This window comes from Lepisma saccharinum, chromosome 14 (assembly GCF_977018435.1).
Source record: "Lepisma saccharinum chromosome 14, izLepSacc3.1, whole genome shotgun sequence".
Classification (NCBI taxonomy): Eukaryota; Metazoa; Arthropoda; class Insecta; order Zygentoma; family Lepismatidae; genus Lepisma; species Lepisma saccharinum.
The window spans coordinates 18700563-18712748 of record NC_139242.1 but is presented as its reverse complement, the minus strand read 5'-3'; the positions used below and the strand labels follow the sequence as shown (position 1 = coordinate 18712748).

The window sequence follows — 12186 nt, the reverse complement described above, 5'->3', positions numbered from 1 at the left end:
ATGTTACAAAGATGGTAGAAGAATAGTAATATAACAGCACGAATATTAGCTAATATCTAGCTTACGTGTAGTTAAGATCGCCAAAATTTGCATAAAAACAGCTGTTCTGGCAAGAAAATTGATGTCAAAAAGGTGATAAATTGAATATTTGCTGAATAACAAAAAAGGATGTTACATCCAGTTGACGAAAAATAAAGTTCCTGATTAATATTTTATGCTCATTATTATAAGTAGTAGTGTACATCATAAATCTTCATTGATACTGTCATTCAAAGCCGTATGATCCCAATAGAATCCTTGTTTTCTGGAAAGTTCGGCAGGAATAAGTAACCCTCGATTATGCTAAACAAATATATTTTCTTGTTTAGCTAGAGCAAGGCCCCAGGAGGATGCAAGAAGCCGTTCCTGCAAAAGTGTATGTTTTACGAAGCGAAGAAACGTGACAAAACCACCACGTATGGAAGGCAAACATGCATTTAGTTCATATCGCACATTTACAGAGCCGTGCCTCCTGAAGTTATAAAATTCCCAACTTGAATGATTCTTTTAAACATGCTATAGTTGAAAGAAATATGTTTAGATGCACCAAAAGTGCATCATTATCAGATTATGCATATAACGTGATTTTGTATCAACATATTTGTGTAAATTGGGTGCCTCTCCGATGGTGTAGTAGATAAAGTCGAGGTCTTGTAATGAACGGTCCTTGCGTTCGATACCCAATGGAGTCAAAAAGTTGATCGGATCGCACATTAAACTGTAGATAGGTTCGTGGGTTAGCCTATTTGTGAATCAAATGGACTTAAAAAAAATAAAAAAATTATCAACCTTAAGAATATTAGAATCCACTAATTCACCCGCAGGTAAGTCAAATTTCACGTATCCGTCTTCATCCTCGTTCATAGACTTCCTGCAATACCTTGTGAATGTGTGTTGCATCCTACCAGGTGCGAGAAATGTGCAGAGTTATTCTTTCCCTGTACTGCGTTATTTCTTTTCATAACAGTAAGGCTAAATTCTCGTTTTATCTGAACTTTTAAAAAATGTGCAAAATTCGTCTCTATCTTTAAAAAACCACCCTTTCTCATGTATCTGTAAAATAATCCCACTTTGTCTCAGAAAACCTCTTCCCACGATGAAATGAAGGAAACAACTCTCAAGTCTCAACAATTATAATTTTTTGCTTAAATTTCTTATCATTTATACAAACAGTAGCACATATCACGTCCTTTGGTGCAACACTGTCAACAGCTAATGTTACTTTCCTCGTCCTAATGAATTTACTTCCAAACAGTGACGGCGCCTGGGAAATGTGACTGGGGGGCGGGGGGCGGAAGGCTGGCAACAAAATATTTTAAGGGGGCAGTCACATTAACACGCCCGAAAACACTGCACATATATATACATATATAATAATACTTATAATAATAATAATTATTATTATAATTATTCTTATATTCATGTATGGTGTTTTTGTGTTTGTCTTTTTTTTAGAGTGGACGTTTACTGCCTAAATTTACTTCTTGATTACGAGTTTATCTCCACATGATTCGTTTTAATAAAGACATTAATTCTTTTTTATTGTAAAGTTGCGTTGTCTCTAGTGGCCTATTTCAGTATTGAAAGACATTCATAATTTTATAATTCATCTTCTTTCTTGAGATGAAACTACTGATATAAATATTTTTAAGTTATAAGATAATAATATAAATGACGAAAAAATGCTTCGAAGAGTTTAATTTTCTTGGAAAATAAACGTTACGTTGGAAGAAATTAATCTTCTTAAGTATTAGAAACAATGTGAGGCACTTAGTGAAGTGCAATTCTCCCGTAGGAGAATTCTGCTCTATGTGCTTTGGAGAACACATTGCGCACCTTTGGTACATCCAGGACTTGACATTTCTTCTCAATGGCAAGAACAGCCAAATGAGGCAGTCTGCATCCAGCATCCTGTTTCGAGCAAGCCTTTTCAAAGATTTTAAGGACAACCATCTTCGTAAAGCTGAAGAGTTTTTGGGCAAAATTTATGTTTCACCTTTCAGGGAAATGTTATTCACAGGATAAAAAATCAGACAAAGGTTTCAGTTATATCATAATTCAAGAAATATTCTGACCCTGGCAATACGTACTCTTACTCTACCACTCCAACGTAGGTCTGTGCTACCCAATTACAGGCACCTATGGAGTTCGTGGGAAGAAGTTCTTCGATTTTGATATGTACGAGAAAGAGCGAACCTGCACCTAATGATTGAAGAGTGTCAAATCCTAATAAGCGTTCTTTTACCTGCCCGCGATATGTTTTGAATCGAATTTTAAGTGTAATTTGCATTTTAAGGTTCACGTTCAATATATCCCCTCATTAGCTTAAAGAGTATCGAAGAAATCCCCTTTGTTAAGGTTTCCTCAGACTCATCATCTCGAAATTCAAGTCCCTGAATAGTAAGAAACCGCGATGAATCCACAACAACTGACATGTAGTGTCGGTTTTTCTCCCATCACCTTTGGTCCTGGGTTCGATACCCAGTGGATGCACTTTAAACTATAAGTCCAGTCCCGATTAGTCTTACTGTGCATAAAGTGGACTTCAAACGCCAAATCAACCAACCAACCAAATCTTGAATCAACTTTGAATGTCTTTTAATAATTAGCGTTGTCACTAATGACCACGATTAGAATAATTAGCCCGTACTACAGATGATGTCTTGCGGTCCTCAAAATATTCGTGATGTTTTAAAACCATCCACATTCAACATTTTTTCCAAGTTCTTAAGACTGGTTAAAACTTAGGTTAATCTCAGCTATTACAGGACATAAATGAATGAGAAATCACCTATACCCAGGTCGGCGCTCGAATCTTGGACGAAAGCCACACACAGATAGCTATATATATACTAAACAAATTAATATTTGTTAATCAAGTTGGTATTATAAGCAGGATAAAATTTGATAAAACTACTTTGTGAAATTTGTTTTGAAGGCTAAATTCATAGAATAAAATTAACAGCTACAACATTCCTTCATCTGATTTACAGAAAGGCTAATCGAGACTGGACCCACAGTTTAAAGTGGGATTCAAATCACTATGTGCCTTCACCGGGTATCAAACCCGGGACCCCTTCATTACAAGGTGACGACGCTAGCACTGTACCATCGGGGAGTCCCCTCGTAGAACAACGTTTCCTTCTACGACGAATATACTGAACTTTGTGCACTTCTTCATTTGAAATCTATTCTATATCAGCCTTGGTATTTCGTTATTACAATCCAAGGAAATAAATAAATAAAAAAAGCATTGGAAATAATCTTCAAACGGACGTAAAGAAATCGAATCCAACCACCTGTGGATTGCCTGAGGGAAACAACAAGAATTTTCTGAACAAAGACATTTCCGAAATTTCCATAACATTCTAATAATTTCGCAACCCGTGCAAATAATCATGTGGTAAAATCTTGTCATGGTTCCCTGTAAACACTAAAATCACCAAATTAGTTATTTCCTTATTTCCCGTATTTTCTCCTCCTCTTTAGCTCTCAGCTGTTCGGAGTGGGATAATGCAAGATTATTTGTACCTAATTATCTCCTTCGCTTAGTCTTGCTAATATCTTGGACTCCTTAATAACTTTCCCAAACAACTCCTTATCAATTTGTACTGCCATGTTTCACACAGTGTTTTTCCTACATCCTAATAACATTAACTTCTGTACACCCTTTGATGTAAAAATTAAATAATAATAATAATAATAAACCCTATCCGTCGGTCCGTTTATCTTTCCAACCTATAGAGCTGAGACTATTTTTACAAGATAAATCTCGGACTCAGACACTCCACGATGTTTTGTTCCCTCCTTCCACCTTCTCTACCTGCCCTTTTACTTGATGTTATTCAGAATTGTATTAGTATCTGGAGTACTATCGTAACATAAAGTTATTAACCTGGAATAAATTGGAGAAAATGGGGAGTAAAGCTGTGTTTCGAAAGAGTATTGAAAATAAGTTTAGGTATTCAATTCATTCATTACTCTCTCTAAAATAGTCTTCTTTTGACTTAATACACGCTTATGAACGTTTCTAATTGAAATACTTTATTCCAAGCAAACAAGTATTTGCAACTGATTAAATATTTTGCTTTTAATTTTTCGAGACATTCGAGACGAGACGAGACTTTTCAAAAGCCGTCCCGTCCCGTCTCGTGTCTCGTCTCGAAAACGAGACGAGAAAGGCCTTCCGTCTCGTCCCGTCTCGAATTTCAAAAGGCTTGTCCCGTCTCGTGTCTCGTCTCGAAAACGAGACGAGACACGAGACGAGACGGGACATGTCCCGTCCCGTGAGCAACACTAGATCTAACAAAGAGTGGATGAAAGGTAATTACAGGGAATGCATTTATATGTACTAAAAAGTATTGAAAATATGGAATTAAACATGGCCTTGCAATAGTGAAAAATTGCATTTTTCATTAACCAAGCAACTCGCCTAGCTAAATAACATGCAATGCTTACATGTCAAAGCAGCCCTGAATCTCAATATTTAAAATGAAAAGCAATGTTGTAACATTATCCTATCTTGCGAGTGAACAATTTAAAATTGCCATTTGCATAAAAATTCAAGAATTATACATAATGAAGTTAGAAGGTGTCTTACATATTATTCGTTAACTTTTTATTTACTTTTGTTTTGTATTGTGTTACACCCGTATACTTAATTTCTCCTTTGTTACATTTTCCCCTCAACTCCACTAGTATATTCAAATGTCAATTACGTTCTGTCTTTGTATTAAATAATTTATTTTTCATCATTTGACAATTTGTTTCGTCTGTCACACCCGTGACAGAAAATTGTTCACTTGTAGCTATAAATCTGTGAAAGTATTTTAAGGGTAGTTACTAGTGTTGCCCACGAGACGAGACTTTGGCCTGTCTCGTCTCGTGGAGTCTCGTGGAAATGCTGTCTCGTCTCGAAAATATTCGTTTGTCTTATGACACATGGTCAATCTCGTCTCGTCTCGAATTTTTAAAAGCCTGTCCCGTCTCGTCCCGTGGGCAACACTAGTAGTTACGTTTAATCAACAATGTGAACATTTCCGGTTTCCTGGGCACTGACACTGCTACACTACAGCCACGTTACTGAAACCTGGAACAAAAAAACTTGGTTAGTTTTCCAACATTTTGGCACCACTTTCACATCTCTACCTTACATATAGCGGGTATGAATAAAGTTTACAATCAGGGAAAGACTTCTGGGACACTCGGTACTACTGCTATGAGCAATGATTTACGTGACTAGGGCAAAAATTAAGAGACATTAAAAATTCTTGTATAAAATTCACATCTGAATGATATTACGCGTTTTATTAATATATTTATATACTCTGCGGTAGCTGACGAAGGCGATGAGAAATGGAGAAGAAATAAAAAATCGGACTATTTTCTGTGTTCTGGGGATTGCTGGGTTTAATGTTCTTAAAGATGAGGCTCTTTGTTGTTCGTTTTCTGTGTGTGTTTTCGATATTATTCCAGTAAAGTATTTCGATTAAAAAAATAATGGTTAATCTTTGTTGTTAGAACAGAAAATCTTCCTCCCCCCGGAAAAGTTTGGTGCGGGGAATTTTAGGACAAGATTGTTGGTGGGGGGAATTTCCCCTATGTCACCCCGGGATTTCGCACCCAACGAACAGAATACAGATGAACAGAATTTTTTTGGTATTTAACATAAGAATATAGTAATAGTAATTTTTCGAGATTGCAAACCACAATTTGCAAAGATAGTGCAAAATAAAACTGGTTTTTATCATGATGTGAAGGTATGTATTTACATTAAATCCATTCCCTGAATACGAATTTCTGGGCATTAGCAGCGCTAACCACTCCCGCGTAGCCAAGTGGTCAGCGCTCTTGCCTTTGATGCGAGGGACACCGGGTTTGTTTCCCGGTTTGTGCCCCCAAAATTTCGGCGTTGACCCAGCATCGTGAGGACAATTCGGGAGCTACTTGAAAAGAAGACAGCAGTCGCCGGTCTCGAAAGCCAAAAACAGCGGCGATGGGACTCGACGCGCTGACCACGTGTCACCCAATGAAAAGCCTCTCTGGCAGGCCCTGGCCCTTCGAGGGCGGTTGCGCCGCGGGGTTCAGTTCAATCACTACATCACGGTTGTTGGCAATGGAGTTACTAAACGTGGGTGCGCCACTGAAGGACCGTGAAAGAGTTGGTTGAACCACAGCTTCAAGTAAAAGATATTTACATTATTATAACTGGTTACGAACAAAGGTTCCCATCATATCCAGGCCCTAATCGTAACGTTCATTTAATTTTAATCATGAAATTTGCTTATTAGTGACACCGTGGGCGTCGGGAGGGCGGCAGACCCCCCTGGAAATTAGGGTCGTTCATTTCTATTTATAAGAAAGCCGAAAGCTTGTTATTTTAATTGTTAATAGCAGAAAAGATAAGTTAGTATTAGAGTAGAATTACCAAAGTAAAAACTGCGTTAGATATAAAAAGAAATTAGTGTAAAATACAGTAACCCATTTATGTTTTAATATTGTACCAATTATTTAAATCAAAGGAATAAATGATTCCACGGCTTTGAAAATTCCAAAAATGAGATTTTTGTTTGAGACATCACACAAAACTTTAGGACTAAATTTCCCCTCTAACTTATTAAAGCTTTGTCTTGAACGAAAAGTGTAAAAGTTAAAACAGTACTCTAACTGCATGAAATGTTATAGACCCTAATGAAAAATAAATAATAAATAAATAAAATCAGTTGTGCAGGATATTCACTCACTCTATTGGAAAGTCCATAGCAAAGTCTCCCATGGGTATAATAATTATAATAATAATATTTAATTTTTTTAAATTTTAAATTTTATTTATTGAAGGGCGCGGTTCACCCTGTAGCTGTTCTCCCACCTAACTCAGTTTATACATGTAAGTCGTGTACATAAACAAAATTTTAAAATAAAGGACAAAGAAGAGAGCGAAGACAAAAGCAAAAATAAAATGAAGACACACGCCCACACACAAGAAAGGAAGACACGTATACACACGCACATACACATACAAACATACACACATACTAAATATTTCTGGGCAGGACATTCACACAATCATATTGAAATTGATACACACGATTACGCTAGTTTTCTACGACGCCAGGGGTCCCGGGTTCGAATCCCGGCCAGGGTATGGATGTTTGTGAGTGTCCATTCATTATATCATCACTCATCTCCATCTTCGGAATCAGCCGAGAGTGGCACAAAAGCGAAGTAAAATAAAGCAAATCAATCAATTATGCTAGTTTAGTGAGGTAATGCATAGGTAAATATTACAATAGTTGAAGATTTGTCAAGGATTGGCGCGGCTCGTATGCCGTTTAACATGTAGTGTTTAGTGCTATTTGTGAGAGCTTGAACAGAGATATTGATAATCTGTTCTGTACTACTACTAATAATAATAATACAATTTGAAACAAAATTAGTTTATTTTTGTGTTTATACTAATAATTTTATAATGATAATCACTAGTATAATAATCATCATAATTAATGTTATTGTTTCTTACTATTAAGTTTTATCAATAGCCTGCCCCCCTCCCCCCTTTTCAAAAATTTCTCATGTGTGCCATCCTTGACGAGGCCTCTACTAAACTGAAACAACTAAACAAATATAAATAAAACAAAAAAATAAATGAAGCACTAAAGAATCCAGTCACAGTGTAGATAATTCGCGGAGGAACATACCGCTGACGCGATAAGGTAATTAACGCATGTGTTGTAAAACGATAATTGTTTCAAACGTTTAGTTCTGTTTACTGAGCATAGCGATATATTCATTCAAGTATACACACGCACCTGCCTCAGTTCTTTGTGCTTGTAAGTGATAGGTAAACCGGTTTGTTGTTTCCAGCGATTACATTGTTGGGTAAGGTGTTCGAAAAACATCGTTTACAAACAGCAAGAAAACTTCATCTCTGTGTATTGGGTCGTGGTTTGAAAGCGCATGTTGACATATTGGTGGGGTGGGCTTCAATCGTTCTCGACAGCGCCACAGTGGAGATGCTTTAGGGCAATGGTTCTCAACCGTCGTAAGCCTGCGGCCCGGCAATTTTGCTTGCAAATAGCTTTCTATTTTTTTTAAACCTTACACTTTAATTAATACTTACTCTTGAAATTGAATAATAATAAATAAATTATGGCATGATCAGAGATTATTAATTTATGTGCAGCCTTGTTGACAAATATAAAATTTGGTTTAAATTCGTTGACAACGTCTGGGTCTAATTGAATCTTTTAGTTTCCTCATTAAATTTATTTTGTAAGTTGTGATTTTCATTGGCATGTTCCATTTCGAACACCAAAAACTCCAATTAATCGGAATATTTCCACTTCAATATATTTGGTTAATCAAAATTGGTGCGCAAGCTCAATTGACCGTGGTGGCCGTCTGTCAAACTCCAAATTTGGATTGATTGATTGATTGAGTTTGTGTCTTAAGGCCACTTTATGCACAGTAAGGCTAATCGGGACTGGACCAACAGTTTGTTTTTAAAAAAAAAAGTAGGATCCGAACCACTACGAGCCTCCACCGGGTATCGAACCCGGGACCCCTTGATTACAAGGCGACGACGTTCAAATTTGAAGGCGGGAAGCAACACGCCCCCCGGTTAAATCGTATGATCCATCACCGCCAGGGGGATTTGCCACTAGATTATCTTTGACTATAGCCTAATCGAGTATTAAAATTCATTAATATTGTAATAGTAGCAAGACAAAACAACATGTCAAGTACTTTAAATTGCTTATTCATGAAAGGGGTCGAGAGGGAAAAAAAGACGCGCTCTACTAAAAATCGCATGCATTTTCGTATTTTTATTACTTTGCGTCGTTTTTTTCTGCCACGTGTGGCTATCGCGACGACGAGGATGAATAATTAGATAAAATTAACGGACACTCACAAAGGAACACCCAACGACCAGGCAAGGACTCGAACCCGGAACTTTACAAGACGACAAAGAATTGTATTTTGTATTATCATTGCTTAGGTCGTTACATCGCATGGCACATACGACTCTTCAGTATTCCCAAAGCACTATTAAAATATCAACATGTATACACAGTGTTTTTTTTCTGGGAAGATAGGTTCCAGTACTCAGCAATTTGGTTTGTTATTGTGTTCATCATAAGAACTATAAAAATATTGTGGTGTGTTCATAAATAAACGTGCATCCATGTTGTAGTTACACACAGATTTGTTCCGATAAAATAAAATAAAATATTAGTTTCATTTTAACCTTTAAAAACTAAAAAGGCACCCGTACGGCGTACCGGCACAAAAACACTGTGTCTGAGTGCAGTGGCGTGTCCAAGGGGGGTTGGTGGGGGTTATACCCCCCCCCTTTGGCACAGTATTCCTAAAAAAAAGAGAACGTCAAATGTGAAAAGATGGCAAAATGAGAACTCACTACCAGAAAAAGTGTACGTAACCCCTCACTTTTGAAAATCATGGGCATGCAACTGAGTGTGTGTGTGCGTAGCCTATACAAGTGTCAAAATTTAATAATTACCTGTGCAAGAGAATTTGAATAACTTATCTTGAAGATAGAAATACGAATATATGAATTTTAGCGCCTCCCCGATAGCGTAGTGGTAACGTCGTCACTTTGTAATGAAGGTGTCCCGGGTTCGATCGTACTTTAAACTGTAGGTCCAGTCCCGATACGCATATCTTTGCATAAAGTGACCTGAATCAAACCTCAAAAACAAACAATACTAGCCAGAGTGGGGGTGATATGCACCCATCCTCCACCTTGGATAGGTGATAATTCCGTTACAATATTATCAACACTTCTTGGAGTAGAGCACCAGAGAAAACCGTAAAAAAAAAAACATGAGCGTAGCGTTACGTCATAGCAAACGCCTCCTCAAAGTCTTGAGGGACGGGTCGACCACCTCCGACACGGCTCCTGTGTCGCTCGCTTGACCCCCATAGTCTTCAGGCACGTCCTTGACAGTTTCATCTGGAATCCCCTTCCGCTCGTCTTCGCGAAATTAAAACCTTCGCCAAGTTCACCGCCGCACTCCCGCCCAGCCTCACATAACGGGCAGTCCTTTAGGCCCTATTTTACTTCCCCCCCTCTCAACGTTTTTGCCGAGGCAACAAGGAAAAAAAAAGTGGGGAAGATTCGTTGAGGACGAAATTTGGTTCGGCGCGCCATCTCTGAACCGAGCGAAGCAACTCGCTGGGAATTTTTCGGAGACGCAGTTGATGTTGCGCGCGCGTCTGTGCTGAAGCCGGTCGTACGCTGCACGAGTTTTTCACTTGAATTCGCTCAGTGTGTAGCGACGCCAGCGCTGCGAGCGGCCGGGAAAGGAGAGTGTGCGAGATTCGAGAGGGAGAGAAGGAACGAAGGGGTTAGACATACTGCAGGTATACTACACGCAGCGCTAGAAACGGAAGGAACTAGTCCCCCGAACTCGCACCTAGCCACGCACATGCGGACACGCAATTAAAAACATCCCACGCAACGTCAACTTAGAAGTGCCTGGTGTTTTTATTCCGCGGCTATGCTGAAACTATCAAAGTGTGTACCCTGAGATTGTGCCAGAGGGAAAACAATGCAATGAATGAATAATATAACAACACTCCACCTATGCAAACGGTGTGATTTGCCCCCTTTTTTTTCTTTTTTAAGAAAAAATAGTGTGATGGTGTGATATTTTTTTATTGTTTTTGAGTGAAGTGACTAGTGGCAAGTGGTTGTACAAGTGACACATGTCCGAACAGTGCGTATTGGACGGCTACATTGGAGACGCACGGAGTTGGGCGCTGGAAGAAATTTCAGACTTCATCTGTCAAAGCAGGTACGGTTTAGTGTTTTAGGAAATTCGTTTTGTGTTCGGGACGCCTGTTAAAAATTGTTCCCGTTTTACGTAGCGCACATGTTCCACTAGTGAGTGTGTGTGTTTGGTGGCATGCAATAACATGACCTCTTGCACTATGGATCCTGTCAAAATTGCAGTGTTTACAATGTCTTTTCGGATATGTGCACAGTGTTTGTTTGTCATTTAGACCGTGTACGTGCATTGCAAGGTTAGCCGTGATGATGACGTCGTTTGACATTTGTGAATAAACGCATCCCTGCGTGCGGCGTAGGGGATGTCCAGCAGTGTAATTCCACCCACCTGTCTTTCGCTTTTCCGTTATTAAGGTTTACCGTAAATGTTTGGGATTCGAACTCCCAACTCTTGTGTTCCGCAGCGCGTACGATGGTAAACGTTAAACCGGGAGCTTTCGTGCAAAAAAATACCGACACGTGCTCGCATTGTACACGCCACTTCACGTGTTCATTGTACTGCGTCTTCGCACACTGTCGCGGTCAGACGGGGCGTGATTTCTACGTTGTTTTTGGACTTTCCTGCGTGGAAATGGTGGCGCGGTTTTTATGTACAGAAATCTGTAATCCTGCCTCACGGTACGTACGAAAAATTAACTGTGTCGTAAAATTTGAAACCAATGTTTTATTTGTTTTCACCCCCCACCCCTTCCCCCGCCGAATTGTCTGCTTGCAATTTCACCCGCTTTGATGGCGTGTATCTGTGCACACATAAACACCAAACAGTGAAATCTGAAAACGACGAGCCAAATTATTTGCTTTTCACTTTAAGTCCCAAACCGCTTTTACCGGGCCTCCTTTCGCATCAAAGTGGGACACATGCGTCCAAGGTGCGAGCGAATCTAACGCGTGATTTCGCGGAGACAAGTGAGAGTGTATATGACCCACACTTGCCTTTTTTTTTTTGTCGTCTTTCTGAAGGCTTGAAAACTGGATATTTTTTTCGGCGTTTAACCGGGAGAAATTTTTTAATTATAATCATAGAACGGGTTACTTTTTTTGCTTGTGTGCCGAGAACTAAACGTGGTTCCGGGTTTAATCTGGAAAAGTGATAAAAGTGGGGGGTGTCTTGTTCCGTGGCGAGAGCAGATCTCGCCCGCGCGTCGCGGCTCGGTGTCCCCGGCACCAGTGCACCCCGTGGACCCTCAACCGGAGACTGGCCCCGAGATCCAACAACACGGCGTGTTTTCATCTGGGGCGCCGGCGCATCGCTGTTCACCTCTTTTTCCCGGAAAAGAAATCCACAACGCGCAACAAGTGATTTTAGAGAAAATGCACACCATTTCCAACCTTTTACT

General features: G+C 39.2%; 1 protein-coding gene across 8 annotated transcripts in view; it reads left to right on the top strand.

Moving 5' to 3' along the window:
* LOC145998708 (zinc finger protein castor homolog 1-like) overlaps positions 1-12186 on the top strand; it is a 347264-nt gene that overhangs the window by 24200 nt on the left and 310878 nt on the right. For 6 of the 8 annotated variants that reach the window (XM_083135205.1, XM_083135203.1, XM_083135201.1 and 3 more), the window contains exon 1: positions 10278-10856. The exons of 1 other annotated variant lie outside the window; for it this stretch is intronic. The gene's annotated coding sequence lies outside the window, so the exon portion shown is untranslated. Of the gene's footprint in view, positions 1-10277; positions 10857-12186 lie in introns of those variants that run through there. One more of the 8 variants, XM_083135206.1, reaches the window with a different exon arrangement.